General features: G+C 41.9%; 1 long non-coding RNA gene across 1 annotated transcript; it reads right to left on the reverse strand.

Moving 5' to 3' along the window:
• Positions 1-10,079: 10,079 nt before the first annotated feature.
• On the reverse strand, positions 10,080-19,225 carry LOC131109414 (uncharacterized). The gene is made up of 4 exons (XR_009120744.1): positions 19,162-19,225; positions 18,786-18,908; positions 18,480-18,668; positions 10,080-12,887 (listed from the first exon to the last, which is right to left on the reverse strand). It is a non-coding gene; the product is annotated as an uncharacterized LOC131109414 (long non-coding RNA).
• Positions 19,226-20,004: the final 779 nt, after the last annotated feature.

The following is a 20,004-nucleotide window of genomic DNA, read 5'->3' on the forward strand; positions in this document are numbered from 1 at the left end:
TATGTGCCCTGTGATTGGCTGGCCACCAGTCCAGAGTGTGACCCGCCTCTCACCCCAAGGCAGCTGGGATAGGCTCCAGTAACCCCCCAAGGCGGCTGGGATAGGCTCCAGCAACCCCCCGAGGCGGCTGGGATAGGCTCCAGCAGCCCCCCCCCCCCCGAGGCGGCTGGGATAGGCTCCAGCAGCCCCCCCCGAGGCGGCTGGGATAGGCTCCAGCAGCCCCCCCGAGGCAGCTGGAGGGGGTATGCTTGCCTTGGGGCAGCTGACTTGGGGCGAGAGGCGGGGTAGACGCATATAGACAAACAAACATTCAAATCGAACCCAGGTCTGTGTCTAACTGTCCTCAGAATGGGTGGGGTTTAACTTGAAAGTGGGTGTGGTTTAAGGGACGTGGGCGGGGCTTAAATTGGAAGTTATTTTACATGTGAAATTGACATCTTGCTGCATTTATTTACCGTTCAGGTACTTTATATGTGTAAGTGATCTGTAAGGTTTTTAGTAGGGCTGTCTCTTAACCTAAATCTTTGGGATCGGGGTTTTGGGTTGAAAAAACAAGTATAAATACGTCTTTGTTAGCGAATGAGTTCATGTCCAGTTAGGTTTCGGACCACCCAAAAACGGCGTTGCTTACATTTCTGTGTTCGCCAGACTGCTAACATCTGGATGTGTTAATGTGTTACCAGGCAGAATTTAATTTGCATTAGTAAACTTATCAGTGCTGATGGCTTGGTAAGGACTGGAAAATGTTAAGCCTGACTTCGGACTTGACTTGACCTGACTTAACTTGACTCAAGACTTGCACATTTTTACTTGGGATTAAAGACCTGCGAAACACTGACTTTCTCCCACCCTCGGGTGAACACACGATACCCATGTTACTACTCCTGTATTTGATGGGCCAGCTGCACCAACGGGGGCCTCGACCCACGCAACCTCCCCTCTCGGCTCCGAGATGGAGTTTCTCCACGCGTCTCTGCCAGCCTTCTGCGGCTCATTACAGTGAAGTCACCGCGCACGGCGCTGCCAAGGACCCTGGGAAGCTGTGTTTATCTACAGAAGATTGAGACAGATTGAATATGTAAAGCAAGCTGCAAGTGGAATCCCATCACGCTGATTGCTTTAGACCAGCTGAGAGGCTCAGATTGATTCTTGCAATGCTCTCTAACAGTTGTTGCAGAAGGCCAGTTGCACCGATCATTCTCATTCATATGCATTACGGCCACTACCTAATGTACACCATTACAACACAGCCCTGGGATAGGATGGGATTGGGGGGGGGGGGGGGGGGGGCACACTGTAATTGTAGTTCCTTTTCATTTTTAATGATATACTACCGAAGCTAGCCAAGGGAGTTGAGGTCAAAGGTGAAATCAGTGCTCTTGCAGTCTCACTTATCACACAACCCCGTGTGTGTGTGTGTGTGTGTGTGTGTGAGAAAATCCATGAAAAAGAACACACAAAAGTACTACATCTTGCCATAAAAACTGCTTTATGGTATCTATATTTTACTGTATTAATACAGTAAATAACTTTTGAGGGGCAGCACGGTGGTCTAGTGGTTAGCGCGCAGACCTCACATCTTGGAGACCAGGGTTCAATTCCACCCTCGGCCATCTCTGTGTGGAGTTTGCATGTTCTCCCCGTGCATGCAACAGAAACTGGGCGGCACGGCGGTCGAGTGGTTAGCGCACAGACCCCTGACAGCTAGGAGACCAGGGTTCGATTCCACTGTGTGGAGTTTGCATGTTCTCCCTGTGCATGTGTGGGTTTTCTCCGGGTACTCCGGTTTCCTGCCACATTCCAAAAAAACATGCTAGGTTAATTAGCCACTCCAAATTGTCCATAGGTATGAATGGGAGTGTGAATGGTTGTTTGTCTATATGTGCCCTGTGATTGGCTGGCGACCAGTCCAGGGTGTACTCCGCCTCTTGCCCCAAGACAGCTGGGATAGGCTCCAGCACCCCACGCGACCCTCGTGAGGAAAAAGCGGTAGAAAATGAATGAATGAATAACTTTTTAGCTTCTACTACATTGTATCCTCAAGTCAAATAAACGGAAAGGATGTCCATTGTTAGCTAGCTCATATTAACTCATTTGCTTGTGTTTGTTGTGTAATGCACAGAAAAGTGACAGAAATGTGTTCATGTTCCCTGTAAGGATTATGAATGGGAATACATTCCCACAAAAAGTAAAGGGATTTGTGGAATGTACTACTTTTTATTCCTGGCTTTTGTGAAGAACTGGCAAATGTGTTTTTTTGTGTGTGGGTAATGACTAAAATTCACTCAAAGTAAATTTCATTCGCACCTGTGAGCTCAGACGCCCGTGTGTGTGTGTGTGTGTGTGTGTGTGTGTGTGCGCACAAATCAATAGTTTGCTTTTGGTTGTTGGGGAAATCCAAGGAAAACAAAGTTCCATTGTTTTTTTTTGTGTGTGATTTCTCTTCCATTATTTCTCACATCCACATTTCAACACCAAGGATACCACTGAAAAGACTTTTTTTTTTTTTTGTTTCTCAAGTGAGGAAGCACGAGTTCCTCCACTCTTCTAGCGGCCCGAGCACTGAAGTATAGTCAACAACAGCAGCATGTGGCGATTAATTAGACATTTGTCTCAATGAGGGGAGGTTTGGGAGGCAGCAGAGGGATAAAGGCAGGCAAATCTGCTGGCCTAATTAGGGGAATTTAATTTCTCACAGGCTCACACTGACTCAGACCTTGATGAAGCATTCTGAGGAGGAAGGGGAGGCTGAGCGAGCGCGTGTCCAATCCCTGATATTACATGCAGTAATAGATGGGCGTCGAGGAGAGCTTTGCAAAAAAAAGGGAAGTGCGAGACTCGGTGTAATCATGGCGTACCATCACAATGGAGCTCATCAAATGCCTCAGTAGCACAAGCGTACAAGGTAAAAGTGTACACGCTGTGTGGAATGTTGCTCCTTTGGATTGGCTTGATGGACATTTCTTTGGGAATGGTACTCTGTTGCATCTATCAATCACATTCCAAAATATATTTTGGAAAAATATATATATAATATATATATTTATACATTTCGTTACTTTCAAAATGTCTTATGTTATCTCTCCATATCAAAACACGTCATATTCTGATCACCTCTTGGTGAGCTTGCGTATTTAATCCTCCATTTTGATATGCAATATCTTACATTGAAACAATGCTGGCTTTTTTTCTCTTTATGGAAGCATTGACCAGCTCACTATCACCCCCTTCAGAAAGAACTGAGTACTGCAAGTACTTAAGTGTACATTCGCTCCAAAAGATATCTTTTACGTTTTTTTGCACCAAAAGGTGATGATGCAGCTTGATTACATTTCCTCGTCGCGTTCGGGTCTGGGAACCAATGTGTAATAAACGAGGTAATACCTGGTATGTTTTTTGACAACAAAGAAATAACACTCCAATACAAATAGACGTGTGGGCGAAAGGTGTCAAAAGTGCAGCCCAGGGTCATTTATGGCCCACAGCTAATTTTTTTATTGGCCTGCGGCATATTCTAACGATCCAATTACGAACAAAGCAGTAAATGGTGGAAAAAAAAACATAATGCATAATTTAATGAGTTGATATGCTGATGCTAATAACACAAAACTCACAAACAAACCAGGTTGTTTATTTTCTTTATATATAACTTTTTGAAAAACTGAAAAATATTAAAATAAACCCCGCATACTTAGATTTATTTTGGGGGGGAAGGTTGGACAACCCCAGTGTGAAGCATTCCTAGATGCTGTATGAGCTGGAAGTCTCGCATCATAAATATACAACACAGTCAAGAAGCAAATAAAAAATTACTTTTTTCAATTATTCTATTATAATTGATTCAAAAAAAGCGTCGCATATCCCAAAAAGTCATTTTTTAAAATCATATTTGCTTAACCATGAACATGAAATTGTTTTATGACGTTTGGGAGAATCAATCAGTGTTGCTAAAGGAAGACGCCTGCTAATTAGACAACAAACAATAAGCTTCTTTATTAAATTAGCTCCTTTTGGATGAAGGTGTCAAATATTTGCATTGCCAGAGATACATCTTGTCTATAACAGAACAGCAGTTGGCCTAAGATGCACCCCCCCACCCCCCACCCCACTGGAGCAAATAACTTTTCCCATGTAAATACTGTCATTAGTGCCTGCACGGCAACAAACCCGACACTTTGCACATCCGTTGCACGTGTGCACGAGAACGAGCCCTGCTGAGTGTGATGCAGCGTGTCCGTATACTTAGACTAATAGCACCCGGAGGACCGTTAAAGAGAACGGTGAAGTAGCAGGTCCTAATATTGTCCTTTTTTTTTTTAAACACCATAGTCTTCATGGTCTTCAGTGGAAAAGGTAACACCGTCATTGCTAACCTATCTGACAACCACCCACACACATATAGTATGCAGAGGCTAACGGCTTCTCAACCTAATAGCTCTTTCATTAGCGCCAATCCGAAGACAAATGGCTTCAATAAGCAGCCCAGATCTGTCTGTCTGTTTGGGTTTAGTAAAATCCTCGCGGACCAACACTCTTGCCTCTGATTACTGCACTCCGAGCCAGAAAATAGACCAAAGAGTGACTGGAGCAGATGTGGCATCGGGAAAGTAGAACATAATGACCCAAAAAATGGTCAGTGTTAACAGGCTGCATGTCAAGACGCTGTTGCAAGGGTTATCGACGGAACTATTATGGAAGATGAGGGGAGAAGACTGTGTGCATTGTCCGGCTAATGAATGAGCGCTGTGAACATTAAGGTAATATGGCACAAATATTGGCCGTGAAATAACAAGCGATTGCGTGGCTTCGGTTTGTCACTGTAAGATTCTCTTGGACGGTGGAGCCCATCCTCGATGTTTTTGGGTGAGAATTCTGGGCCCCATTACATTTTATTGAGGATCTGGATAAAGGGGCCAAGTCAGGAATTTCAAGTACCGTAAATTCCGGTGTTTAAGCCACACCAAAAAGACTTGTACATGTACCTTTTTATAAGCTGCACATTCGCCACATATATTCACATCATAAAAAGAAATATAAAGACAAGCTGGTGCACGAGTCTGTGAGAACCGGGCAGCGCTTTATTTTTACAGAAAACTCACAATGTGCTCGTCAACCCATCAGAAATCACAGGAAGTCATTAATTACTCAGTACAATGAATGCTAAAATCATCACTCAGCAACTTAAAACTCTAAATGAAATATTCATTCATTTTCTACCGCTTTTTCCTTGCTGTAGCCTATCCCAGCTGTCTTGGGGCGAGAGGATTGGTGGCCAGCCAATCACAGGGCACATATAGACAAACAACCATTCACACTCACATTCATACCTATGGACAATTTGGAGTGGCCAATTAACCTAGCATGTTTTTGGAATGTGGGAGGAAACCGGAGTACCCGGAGAAAACCCACGCATGCACCGGGAGAACATGCATGGCCGAGGGTGGAATTGAACCAAATGAAATATACAGACAAGTTTCAAACTTCTTCCCCATAATGCATTGCTCATCGGTCATGGCAGCCGGGCCACCAGAAGGAGCTTGTGAGATGTTCCAACCCCCACCTTTATGTCTGAATTTCGGCAAAGCTGAATTCATTAAAAAATAATTTTTGTAAACCTGTTTATGACCCACCAAATACAGTTTTTACCATTATTAGAGCGCTGTAGACATAAAATAACACCCCTATGACACCTTTAATGCTGGCCTAATTAGCTATTTGTATGCTTGAAAATGCTTAATTTAGGGCATAAGTATATTTTTTACGAATAATAGATGATATTCAAACATGAAACGGGTGGTCATGTACTTATGAATTGAAACTGCAATAGTCAGGGTGCGATGTTCAAACCCACATGTAGCAAAGGATGACTGTACAGTAGATAAATACAACTTAATACAATGTAACACTACCAACAAAATAATACATTTATTCCATTATTCTGCCGGATTTAACAGAGTCTCAAATTCTCATTTTCAGCAATGCACCGTTTAAAAAAAAAAAAAAAAAAAAGGCTTGATGTTTTTAGCCAAAGTGTAGCAAAGGAAGATTGTGTGTCCTGCTGCTGATGATTGTGATGCTGCAAGTGGCAAGACTTCCTGTTGGAGTAAAATTGGCTAGTCTGATCACTGTTCTTACTGATTTAGGTGTGTGTGTGTGTGGGGGGGTTGGATGTTGGATGGCCGTGTGGGTGGGGTATGATTGGTGTACGTGGGTGATGCAGGCTGGTGGCAGCGGGCTGTCTAAAATAAAACAATGGCGTGTCTGAAAGAGGAGTAAAGGTAACGCTCACTCCTCCCTCGTTGCGTGAATATGCTTCTCTTTTTCTCCGTTTCTGCTCGTGTGACAGGACATAGGGATTTGCTCAGAATTAGTCAAGGATTAGACATCTATTTTAGCGTCTTTTTTTGTCCAGTCCAATGCCGTTGCATGCTGCTAGAAATGAAATGGGGCCCCCATGCATGCTGCAGCACACGTAGTGGAAAAAAGCTGAAAGGAAACACAAAGCAAACACTTCCCTCGGAGATAAATCAGACAAATTTATTCATGAATTGTGACATCACTGTTAAGAAAAGTGCTTTCATTTTTTTTTTTTTATTTCTACTACAGCTATTTTTCTGTGTGTCAGAACTGCTCAGAGCACCTTTTTTTTTTGCATCCTTCAAACCCTCTTTGAGGTGCCGGTTTCCATAGAAACAAGGACTGAGGAGTGTGTGTGTGTGTGTGTGTATATATATATGTGTGTGTGTGTGTGTGTGACTAGCTCAACTTGTTGCAGGTTGTGAAGCGCTTTGCTGTGTCACATACTTCAGTGGACACCAGTGCAACACAAGTACCTGAACCATAAAGTGTTTCCACACACTTGATTGACACAAACACGTGTTGCACGCCCGGAGCACCGGGAACTGTTTATTCTATTAGCTTCCATATGTTGATCACTGCAGATTTTTTTTGTTTTTTTTTTTCCCCGAGGATTATGTGTATACTCTGCGGTTACTAATCTGCAGGCAGAGCAACATCTCTCCTCCTGCCAGTTAGCACTTTAGTCAACATCTTTTCCACCGCTTCAGATTCTCACATTGATATACTGCAGGGGACTCAAACTCAATTTACTTGGGGGGCCACTGGAGCTCGGGTCTGGGTGAGACTGGGCCGCATCAGGTTTTCAAAAAAAAAAAAAAAACCCAAAAAACGCATTTATTAAAAACAAAAAATTAAAAAAACTTTGCTTTGGTTCCAATTTTCTACAATAAAAGCTCTGATAAAACATTCCACTGTTCTCAAATATCTTAATTTTTATTTTTCTACACAAAATAAGATGAAAAATAAATACACAAATCAAGAATAAAGAAAATCAATCAATCAGTAATAAATAAATAAATATAATAATAAAACGGCAAATAATAAAAAATTAAGAAACCACATATAGTTGGTGGGTAGACAAATTATTTTTTTCAGATTAAAATGAACAAAGCTTTATTAGAGCCCTGTAGACATGACAAAACATGACTATAACACATCGTTTTTTCTTTCAATAACGTTCAATCAATCATTCTCCTAATATTTTGACTAAATGCTTTAAAAAATAAAAAAAATAGTGCAGATTTTTTCATTTTTGGTAGTTATTTTTAGTTTATTTTTAAAGCTTCTAAAGTGATGCATAATAATAATCTAGTCTGGACTTATCTTAAAATTACATTTTTTTCTTCTGATAACGTTCAATCAATCATTCTCCTAATATTTTGACTAAATTCTTTAAAAAATAAAGAAAATAGTGCTGATTTTTTCCTTTTGCTGGTTATTTTTAGTTTATTTTTAATGCTTCTAAAGTGATGTGTAATAATAATCTAATCTGGATTTATCTTAAAATGACATCTTTTTTTCTTCCGATAACGTTCAGTCAATCATTCTGCTAATATTTTGACTAAATTCTTAAAAAAAAATTAAAAAATAGTGCTGATTTTTTCATTTTTGCTGGTTATTTTTAGTTTATTTTTAAAGCTTCTAAAGTGATGTATAATAATAATCTAGTCTGGACTTATATTAAAATTACATGTTTTTTTTCTTCCGATAACGTTCAATCATTCTCCTAATATTTTGACTAAATTCTTTAAAAAAATAAAATAGTGCTGATTTTTTCATTTTTGCTGGATTTTATTTTTAAAATATTTGTAGAATGTGCCGCGGGCCCCTGGTTTAGACTGGACTTGTGCGATTCATGCTCTCAGAAGATAAATGTGCATGATTGTTTGTTTGGATATTCCCTAACTTTGTGTCCTTGAACGTTCCCAAACTTTCCCCCTCCCCCGTTTTCATTTGGGTCATTTCACTCCCTTGACCACGGCTTTACAGTTTTGGCGCCATCTCCCACCCACATCCTGTTATCGAGATCGTCATTTGTCACTCCTGTCTCCCACTCACGATAACATCTGTCCGCCTTTTTGATGAATCAGCCCCCCCCGCTATGGATCAAAGTGCACAAGGCTCTCAGATACGTGTCGCCATCGCTGTCATTTGTCCTCCTGTCAACATGAGCACTCCCACCGTATCTTCACACAAAATTTTCTCTTATTCTCCGCTGCCCTTGATGGCAACTTTAGCAGTCGGCGATGAAGTCAAACATCACATTCTTAACCGCCAGATTAGGATGCACACCTACTGAGCATGACCGCCAAGTCAGGTTTCTCATACATGAAAGAATAGACTTGCAAAATACAAAATTCGGGGGGCAAATGAGGATGCTATTCCATCCTTGTTCCAAAACCGGTGAGTACCTTCGAGTACCTTTTGAGTACCTTTGAGTCTTGAGCAGGAGAAATGCAGGCCGTAGCGTTTGGGTGCGTTTGGTGTATTTATGGGTCACAAGTTCAATCCCACCCTCGGCCATCTCTGTGTGGAGTTTGCATGTTCTCCCCGTGCATGCGTGGGTTTTCTCCTGGTACTCCGGTTTCCTCCCACATTCCAAAAACATGCTAGGTTAATTGGTGACTCCAAATTGTCCATAGGTATGAATGAGAGTGTGAATGGTTGTTTGTCTGTATGTGCCCTGTGATTGGCTGGTGACCAGCCCAGGGTGTACCCCGCCTCTCGCCCGAAGACAGCTGGGATAGGCTCCAGCACCCCGCGAGGAAAAGCGGTAGAAAATGAATGAATGAATGGATTTATGGGTCAGCTTCATTTGACCTCCTCTAAACTTTGAATGTACTACATATTCATATTTTGTTACTTTTTGCACGTCTTGCTCTCTAACAAGAAGCCGAATGGGTAGGGGTCTCAATATTTTAAACTTTTATTATGTAAATGCTAGTAGACAACACGCTTGGAAAGTTGTGGAATTTTTGGAGAAGGTTGTTGGGGATTTGAAAGTTGGCTCCTGTAAGGAGAGAGAGCAACAGATCCCTTGTCAGGTGTGATAAACAGAGCAGAACAGTTGGCGAGGCCGTGATGGAGCCTGGACCTGTGCGGCTTGGCAGCGTGCTGATGTAACCTGCCGCCACGGCTGTGAAACAGGACGCCGGAATGAAAATGGCATTAAGGGCTTTGGTATGCAATGGAATGGAAGCAGGAAAGAAGGAAGATCAAGCTCAAGATCAAGTTAAAATGGGAATACATAAAATAACAATAGTAATAATAATTATAGTGATTCAGAGATCTTCTATTGGGACAACTTGATTTGGGTGGGTGGCACTTTTGATTTTGGTTTCTAGTTTGGATGTCAACATTTTTTTTTGGTTGGGGGTGGGGGTAGAAAACCTTTTTACTAATTTTATGAAGGCTGCACGGCGGTCGAGTGGTTAGCGCACAGACCTCACAGCTAGGAGACTCCAGTTCAATTCCACTCTCGGCTATTTCTGTGTGGAGTTTGCATGCGTGGGTTTTCTCCGGGTACTCCGGTTTGCTCCCACATTCCAAAAACATGCTAGGTTAATTAGCGACTCCAAATTATCCATAGGTATGAATGTGAGTGTGAATGGTTGTTTGTCTATATGTGCTCTGTGATTGGCTGGCCACCAATCCTCTCGCCCAAATACACTCTGGGATAGGCTCCAGCACCCCCGACCTTCGTGAGGATAAAAGGCGAGAAAATGAATGAATATTTTATTTGGTGTTTTAAGTTGCTGAGTGATGATTTTAGCATTCATTGTAAAGTAATTGTACTGAGTAATTAATCAGTAATAATTTCAGATGGGCTGACGAGCACATTGTGAGTTTTCTGTAAAAATAAACAGACTTGAGGATAAGCGGTAGAAAATGAATGAATAATTTTATGTAACAATTCAACATTAACAGTTATGGAGTTCTTTAAATGCCGGATTGATGTCACAGATACACCAAACATAAACATGATAAACTATTTAGTTACTGCTTTGACCCGGTTTGCTTCATGTAACTTGTTTTTTCTTCCTCTCCTCCTAACACACCTTGCCCAGGATGTTGCAATAACTCCAGCGGTGTCTGGCATCTTGTGTGACATCATGCATGACGGACATTTGCACTCCTGAGAAATTGTGATGGAATTCAAAGTTGTACAACCTTGGGACGAACCTCAGTGATACTTGAAGCTTTTGGTTGATTTACACGATCACACAAAAGCGAGTATAACCCTTACCATAAGATAAAGATAAGATATGCCTTTATTCGTCCCTAAGTGGGGAAATTTACATTGCACAGCAGCAAGAGTACACAATCAGTTAAGCAGTACAAAATACACAATAAAGAAAAATAAACAATATAAACAACCCAAGTATTAACAAATCAACAATTTTACCCAGTTATATACAAATACAGTATGCAAATAATATGAAAATAATATATGATCATTCTATACACTGAGATCTTGCTAGTGAGGTAATATGCGGCATTATAGAAATACTTCACTAAGAACTTAATATACTGCATTTATTCATTCATTCATTCATTCATTTTCTACCGCTTTTCTTCACGAGGGTCGCAGGGGTGCTGGAGCCTATCCCAGCTGTCTTTGGACATGAGGCGGGGTACACCCTGGACTGGTGGCCAGCCAATCACAGGGCACATATAGACAAACAACCATTCACACTCACATTCATACCTATGGACAATTTGGAGTGGCTAATTAACCTAGCATGTTTTTGGAATGTGGGAGGAAACCGGAGTACCCGGAGAAAACCCACGCATGCACGGGGAGAACATGCAAACTCCACACAGAGATGGCCGAGGGCGGAATTGAACCCTGGTCTCCTAGCTGTGAGGTCTGGGCGCTAACCACTAGACCGCCGTGCCGCCTTTAGAGCCTTAATATTCAGCAGCCTTGTTGTATCTTCAGACTTTACTATCGAAATGAAACTTGGATGCAATTTAGAGTAGCCAGTGTACAACGTGTACGCCAATATTAAATGTATTTACACTTTCAATTTGCTATTGCCGGTTATCAGCACGGGTCAAATAGCAATCTGTCTATTTCTATACACAAATGATTTGCAGTTGGAGCAACTGTATGCCTCCCTAGTAGCGCCGATAACGCTCCGACACAGGTGTTCAAACTTCAGCGTCGAGTGAGCACTTTATATAAACACGGACACGGTTGGTTTATACACGACCTAAAACAACACCGATGGCTGTTCAATGTCAAAGCATCTGGCAACGTGACATGTTTGTGCCATTAATGCATAGTTTGAAAAAAAACAAAAAAACCTTGCAGTGAACATAGCCTTGAATGCGGTGACTATTCCTGAAAGTGTAAATGAGCATCCAATCAGCTTAGATGAGCTGCCCAACACTGGATGCCAAATCTGCCACCATATTGTGAATAACTTCCCTAAATCCCGACTGGCAGAGAATATAATAAGCATGAGTTTGAAGCTTGATGAGGATAAGACTCTGCAAATTGAAATAATGCATTGCAGGAAATGTTCATCAAATGGAGTCAAAAATGGAAGTTTTGCTGAAATAAGTATTCCTGGGAGCGTGAAATTGCTTTATTTTCTACCTACGTTGGAGTTTTCTTCAGTCGTACAAACTCAACAGGAGAAATTCAATAGAATTACAAAAAGTTTCTTTTTACCAAAACTTTCTTTTATTATGAATGGTTATTTGTCTATATGTGCTCTGTGATTGGCTGGCCACCAATCCTCTCGCCCAAAGACAGCTGGGATAGGCTCCAGCACCCCCTTGTGAGGATAGCGGTAGAAAATAAATGAATAATTTTATGTACCAATTCAACATTAACAGTCATGGATTTCTTTAAATGCTGGATTGATGTCACAGATACACCAAACATAAACATAACAAAACATGAGTTTGAAGCTTGATGAGGATAAGACTCTGCAAATTGAAATAACTCATTGCAGGAAATGTTCATCAAATGGAGTCAAAAATGGAAGTTTTGCTGAAATAAATATTCCTGGGAGCGTGAAATTGCTTTATTTTCTACCTACGTTGGAGTTTTCTTCAGTCGTACAAACTCAACAGGAGAAATTCAATAGAATTACAAAAAAAGTTTCTTTTTTACCAAAACTTTCTTTTGGGTCAAGTTCTTGAATTATTAAAAAGGGAAACTTCAGGATGTTTCTGCAGTACTTTTTTTTTGGATTCGGTAGTGGAAAGCAGATGAGCAAAAAAAAAAAAAAAAAAAAAGGTAGTTCATGTCTACCGGTGTGCTATTTTCTCTCGGCATTGCCACAAGACGGGTAGCAGTGCCCGGAGCTTTGCATGCAAATGAAGGTTGCACATATTCAAATGATCTAGCCTCAACCAGCCCAGGCCGCTATTGAAAAGAAACTTCTGTGTAGCCCTTGTCGCTCCTGCTTATCCTGAAAACGTCCTATTCATGCAAATGGTCCATTATGAGCCTCCTACACACTGGCAGTGGGGTGTGTGCATGGGTGTGTGTATTTGACACAACAAAGCCTCTGGAGGAAGCAGAGGGGAACAAGAAGGAAAAAGGAGACGTTAACATTAAAAAAATGACTCAATGATTCATTCATTCATTCATTTTCTACCGCTTTTTCCTCATGAGGGTCGCGGGGGTGCTGGAGCCTATCCCAGCTGTCTTTGGGCGAGAGGCGGGGTACACCCTGGACTGGTCGCCATCCAATCACAGGGCACATATAGACAAACAACCATTCACTCACTTCACTTCATAGCTATGGACAATTTGGAGTGGCCAATTAACCTAGAGACCAGGGTTCAATTCCACCCTCGGCCATCTCTGTGTGGAGTTTGCATGTTCTCCCCGTGCATGCGTGGGTTTTCTCCGGGTACTCCGGTTTCCTCCCACATTCCAAAAACATGCTAGGTTAATTGGCTAACTCCAAATTGTCCATAGGTATGATTGTGAGTGTGAATGGTTGTTTGTCTATATGTGCTCTGTGATTGGCTGGCGACCAGTCCAGGGTGTACCCCGCCTCTCGCCCATAGACAGCTGGGATAGGCTCCAGCATCCCCCGCGACCCTCATGAGGAAAAAGCGGTAGTGAATGAATGAATGCGCACAGATCTCACAGCTAGGAGACCAGGGTTAAATTCCACCCTCGGCCATCTCTGTGTGGAGTTTGCATGTTCTCCCCGTGCATGCGTGGGTTTTCTCCGGGTTCTCCAGTTTCCTCCCACATTCCAAAAACATGCTAGGTTAATTGGCTAACTCCAAATTGTCCATAGGTATGAATGTGAGTGTGAATGGTTGTTTGTCTATATGTGCCCTGTGATTGGCTGGCGACCAGTCCAGGGTGTACCCCGCCTCTCGCCCATAGACAGCTGGGATAGGCTCCAGCATCCCTTGCGACCCTGGTGAGGAAAAAGCGGTAGAAAATGAATGAATGAATGCATTGGAAATAGTCGATAGCAGCCGATTAAACTGCTTGGGATACGTCGGGAATGTCTGGTACATTTTCCAAGGACACCACGAACATACTCGGTTTTGCTGCATCATTGCAAATGAGAATAAACGGGCTTTTCAACTGCATATCATTTTGTTTTGTTTTGGATGTTTTTGCATTTCTCTGTAAATGCCTGCCGGTTGGTGCTGATGTTTTGAGGATCATCTCCCGATCAAAGAAGACCGTGTCCCTGACCTGTTGTCTTGTTTGACCCATTTCTACGCAGTACATTCCGTTCCTTAATTACCCACTCGTGGCCATCCTAATTGGCTTAGTGCACTCGTTTTAATCAGCGAGAGTACCGTGATTCGGACCGCCACGAAAAAAAAGCGAAGACACAACGACGTCAAGAAATAAGAGCGAGTCACTGTATCAACAGTTGGACTCTTTAGTCAATGACAACAAAGTACTTGTGGCATTTTAAGCCACCTCTCACACAAGTGAGTGCTTAATGATGCGCATTAACGCTGAGTTTTATTATGGAATGTGTAGAAGGCCATTAGTGATGCCTTTGATTTATTCATCGGGGGGACTGAAGCTGTACAATAAATATGGAAATAACTCCTGGCCTTTTCAGACCACAACTCAGGAGATTACCCGAGCGGAATATGAATTTGGGCCCACAGGGTGTTGATGTCTTGTTTGAAAGCGGGATCATGATAGCTTGTTAGCGGATTCTGTCCATTCGGAAATAATCGCTGACGGCAGAGGGTCGGCGTGGATGCTTTGCTTCGTTCCTCTTCATTTTATGGATGTAAATACAAAGTTTGGGATATTCATGTAGGCATACATATGCCGTCTTATATTGAATTTGAACATATTCAAAGAGATGGATAGACTTCGGAAAAATCCGATGGCCAATAAGGGATCAATTTGTTTTTGGTTATTTTGGGTCAGGTGCAGCACCCGCCCACAGCACCACATGATCACAATTGACAGCCAATCGGCAGTGAATGCTGCATGCATATGCTGTGCTCGCAGTGTTACCCACTTGGCGACTTTGTCCCTCAACCCTCTTAGCGACATTTGTTCTCAAAACGACAAATTTAGCAACTTTTCCTGGTGTTGTTGGAGAGTTTTCTGGAATTTGGAGACTTAAAAGTGAAAGCACATATCTATACGCAGTTTGTTCTCACTGAGTAGCCGTCCCGCCCCCAAAGTCGTCAGTGTACGGTCTTCTACGGCACAGTGAGAGCATTGTGGAGGTCCACCATGGATTACTTAATTGGGAACCTTGGATGGATGAAATAAATTCCCATTATTTCTTCATTCATTCATTCATTTTCTACCGCTTTTCCTCACAAGGGTTGCGGGGGTGCTGGAGCCTAACCCAGCGAGGCGGGCCCAAAGACAGCTGGGTATAGACAAACAACCATTCACACTCACATTCCCACCTATGGACAATTTGGAGTGGCTAATTAACCTAGCATGTTTTTGGAATGTGGGAGGAAACCGGAGTACCCGGAGAAAACCCACGCATGCACGGGGAGAACATGCAAACTCCACACAGAGATGGCCGAGGGTGGAATTGAACCCTGGTCTCCTAGCTGTGAGGTCTGCGCGCTAACCACTAGACCACCGTGACGCCCCCATTATTTCTTATGAAGCAAATAAATTCTAAACAATTTGGAGGTTAACAAAGTTGATGTGTTCAGCCTTCAGAGTGCCGCCGTGCGTCTTTTCTGGAAATGGTCAAGGTACCGAAGGGCCATTGTGGTTTTAGATATTCAATAAATAGTTTTTTTTTTCCACTTGGAAGGTTAAATAACTGTCTCAACCGCTGATGGTTTTGGCCTTGTCGAGTCTGAGAAAATAGTTTTCTGATTGTGCCACCAGGGTACGCTTGTGGACAAATTGTGCTCACTGAAGGCTTTGAGGGGAGAAAATATTAAACACAGCAAATGTTGTGAAGACTCACAAATGATTTGCAGATGCATAGATGGATGTTGTCTTCATACCAAAAGTTAGTACACCCCACTTACTGTATTCATAGCGGTACAGTCATCCCTCCTTCATAGCACTTCATTGGTTCCAGACCTGACCGTGATAAAGGAATTATCTGGCTAGCCCAGGGGTCAGCAACCCGTGGCTCCAGAGCCACATGTGGGGAGGAAAATACACGTCTTTGCAACGTTGTGTGAGATCATGAATGCATCCTGACTGGCGATTGGATGAGCAGAAAGAATGCTATTCAGTTCTCTCTCACAATAAAATAATTTAATAAGAAATAAGTAATACTTATCCCAGAGCTATTTGACAATCATTTAAAAACAGCGGCATGGGAACTGTAGTCTAGCAATCTTTACATTCTGCAATCAACAGAAGATTAATGACCCCCCCCCCCCCCCCCCCCCAATGTATTTACAATAGTCAAATCTTGACATGGTACTCGGACTCTTTGGGTGCAGCTGTGGTCTTCTGAGTGTGAGATTGAGAGGCAGCCTTTGGTCTGGCAAAGTGACACACAGGTATTGAACCGAGTGCCTCCCGCTGTGCCGTTCTAAAAATGTTGCAATGATATCCAGCCGAGCTCCGGTGTGATCCCTGCATAACCTCAGTGAAAGCTTCCCAAGTCTCTCTCTCTCTCTCCCTCTCTCTTCAAGTTCTCTTTCACAAAGCTTTGAAGAATTTCCTTTTCCACGTTATTATTCTCATACATCATGTTGCATCACAGTGGCACATCTCATTCCAGACTCCGCACAGTTTCATGTTTATCTTCCTTAGCTACACATGTCTGTGCAGAGAGAGTGCTTTCCCTGCAGTCATTTGCATTATATGTACAGAGGGGGGGTGCGAGAAGGGGGGGTCTCATGCTACAGTAGCCATCAGAGGATTGCCTCAGTGTCTGGTGTTTTCTACTTCTCGCACATCTCGCCATACGTCTGTGAATGAATTAGTGCACACAAAGCTAACGCATGTACACATATCAAGTATCCTACGCTTCTTATGCCTCTGAGGTAATCTAAATAATAATTCCGTGTGTAATAATGCCAGTAATGCTGGAGAGTGCGTGTCCTGCGGGAGTGCTGCCTTGCATGTACATCAAAGCTATGATGCATTGCATAGATTGGCACCCTGTGCGGGGCCGCTGTGTTATTTTACATGCATCTTTTCCATACGCTCATCGGGAACAAGTTACCATGTGATCATGGTATAAACCTATAGGATCCGATGAAGCAATGGAAATAATGTGGCTCTCGGTTGTCTGGAGGCTGAAAGTGTGTATTAATGATTTAAATCCATTTCATGAGCGCCAAGCATTTGTTTCAAACGTGTCTTTTGATTGGTTGACAGATGGCAAGAATGGAATGTGGAACTAGCTCACACTTTGTCGGATAGTCATGGCCAAAAATATGGGCATGCCAAGGATGTATAGTAAATGTGTCCATGTCTGCAGAAGCATGTACGTATACTACACCCAAATATTAGTAATGGTTTAATTTCATTTGAACATGCATCAGATTACGATTGAGTGCATCCCATAATAAGTTCACAGTTCCACATGTCCAAAAGGAGTAGGAAGAAGCAAAGCTTATTAAATCCTACCCCTCCATCTGGTACTTTTACAATCAGTAACTGTTACATTTGTTCACTTCCTGCTTTCCATAATGCAGTTTAAAGTTTTTTTTTATTAGTTTTTTAAATAATAATAATTCAATCCTATCCTTAAATTCTGGTACTTTTACAATCAGTAACTGTTACATTTGTTCACTTCCTGCTTTCCTAATATAGTTTAAGTTTATTTAATTTAATTTTTGTCACTTGGTACTTGTACCAAAGTACTTGTACCAAAGTACGAGGTGATATGACCATACAATGACATAATTGGTACTGTCAATATAGTGACACAATGTAATACTGTAATGTAGTATAGCACATCATATATATTGATATATTGATAAATATATAAATACTGATACTATAATACTGGTGAAATATATAAATATTGATACTGATACCAGGGTAGTGTCAGTATCGGATTGATACTAGCGTGCTGAGTATGTCATAAAAGAGAATATTTGTACTGTTTTGACAACACTGTTACAGCGTTTTAAATTGCTGTATTTATATATTCTTAAATTGTTTCAAATTCAAAAAACTTGAAAAATGGAAAGAGAAAAAAAATCCATATCGCCAATAAAAGACCCTGTATTTACTTGCCGTTGGATCAATACCATAAATTGTCGCATCGCCCATCTCGCACTCTGAGAACCTGAGAAATTGCTCCACGTTTAAATATCTGCATGCTCAGGTGCACAACACAATAACTCTGCATACCAACAGACTATATTGTTTTAAACGGAACAAGGCAGGGGATTTGGGCATATTTACAAAGGATGCCTGATCTATTTAGATGCGCCACTTCCAAAAGCATCAAAAAGGCACGCAAAAATAATGACCGCAACCGGGTTTCAGGTTTGATAAATTAGTGTGCAGGTGCAAAATTATTACATTTACATATCCTCCTCTTGAGCTTTTCTGTGTATCTGCATGTATACTGCTTATTAATGACGTGTGTGTATATATGAAAATTGTTGTGCACCTCCAATTGGTTTTTATGTACCCAAACCTTTAATAGATCAGGCCCTGTGTGTCGCTGAGCAACTGCTCATGTAATTTTCCTTACCTGCGATGCATTGGTGGAGCGTGTTCACATGCAAACACTACGCAGCTCTTCCGAAGCTCCCAATAGCTCCAGAAACGGGAGAGAATCCAGCTGTAGCCCCCGGCTATAGAGTAGCGTCTGTCGGAATGTGATGTAAGAGCCGTATCTATCTCCAAAACACCTGTGATCCTCTCACTAATACCACTTCTCCTTATGCATAAAGAAAGGGATTTAAATAAATACAAAGGATAATGAAATACGGAACAATGACTTTCTTTTTGAGTGTTGCAGTTTATGATAACACGGGAGAAAAGGAGGCTCACTTACAGTAGATTGTCAAGATGGATTCATTAAGGACCCTGCACAAGATAAACTGTATACTTGATGAATGGATGGATGCATCAAAGCAGGTGAATAAATGAACGCAGGGCGCCAACACCATTAGTCATTCTGAAAATGCAAAGAACAACAAAAATAAACATGCTGAGATGTAAGGAGATTCAATCGTACTTGTTTTAAATCATCGCAAAATGAAAATGGCAACTGTTTGGTGGAAGAAGACGCACCCAATAATAATTATTTTATGCTGGTTTTGTTAAAACGTGGGTTTCGAATAGAGGATAAGAGGATCTTAAAGAACCAAATCATAAAATGAGAACCAGATTGTTTATTCCTGACAACAATACCTAATACAGTACAATACCTAGTCCAGGCTTATCTGCAGTCCCTGCATACCTACAAGTAAGCGGGTCTTATTACAGTGCAGCTGCAAAAAAAAGCACCCTTCCTTTCCCTGCCCGGTCTTTTATACACTCAAGATTGTGTAAGAGGCTGGAGTCCTGGACCAATCAGCTTTCGTCACTGCCCTTGCTTGAACCGCTTCTTTCCTGGTGTTTCTGCTTTCGTTTGTTCGCAGGGGCATCAAGGCATCTGGAACATTCTGCTTTTCCTTTGTTGCAAAGCAAGCTGTGATATGCGTACCCGATGTTTCCACCTTAAATGTCAGTTGTCACGTTATTCCTTATTTGTGTGGATCTTTTGTCTATATTTGTGAGACTATGTGTTTGTTTTAGCTTTTATCTTTAGCTAGCAAAATTGAGCAAATACCTTCAAACGTGGGATTGAAACCGTCAATGCTGGTTTTAGGAATAGGTCAGGGGTTTGACCGCATGGAGTAAATATAAATCAATGTGGAAGACACTTTCTCTCTGAGGCCTGGGGAATTGGAGTACGATTCTAAACACTGCACATCAATCATCATCAACTGGTGATACGGGCCTCAGTTTTATGTATTTTCATGATTTTTACTTCTATTGCATAAGCCTCTTAATCTTTACTTCCATCAATGTATGTAATATCTTATCAAAGCATGCAAATTCACCTTTATCTTCAAAGAGATCAAAGCTGCCATCAGCGACGATATAAAGACCAATGTTGGGTGTTTGTGGCCGACACATCGTGCTTCAGCGATTGCGCCGCGTTTCATCAGGCGGTAGCAGTTGACGAGCGGATAGATTTTTAGTGGCTGGAGTGGGATTCGTCGACG

This window comes from Doryrhamphus excisus, chromosome 22 (assembly GCF_030265055.1).
Source record: "Doryrhamphus excisus isolate RoL2022-K1 chromosome 22, RoL_Dexc_1.0, whole genome shotgun sequence".
Taxonomy (NCBI): Eukaryota; Metazoa; Chordata; class Actinopteri; order Syngnathiformes; family Syngnathidae; genus Doryrhamphus; species Doryrhamphus excisus.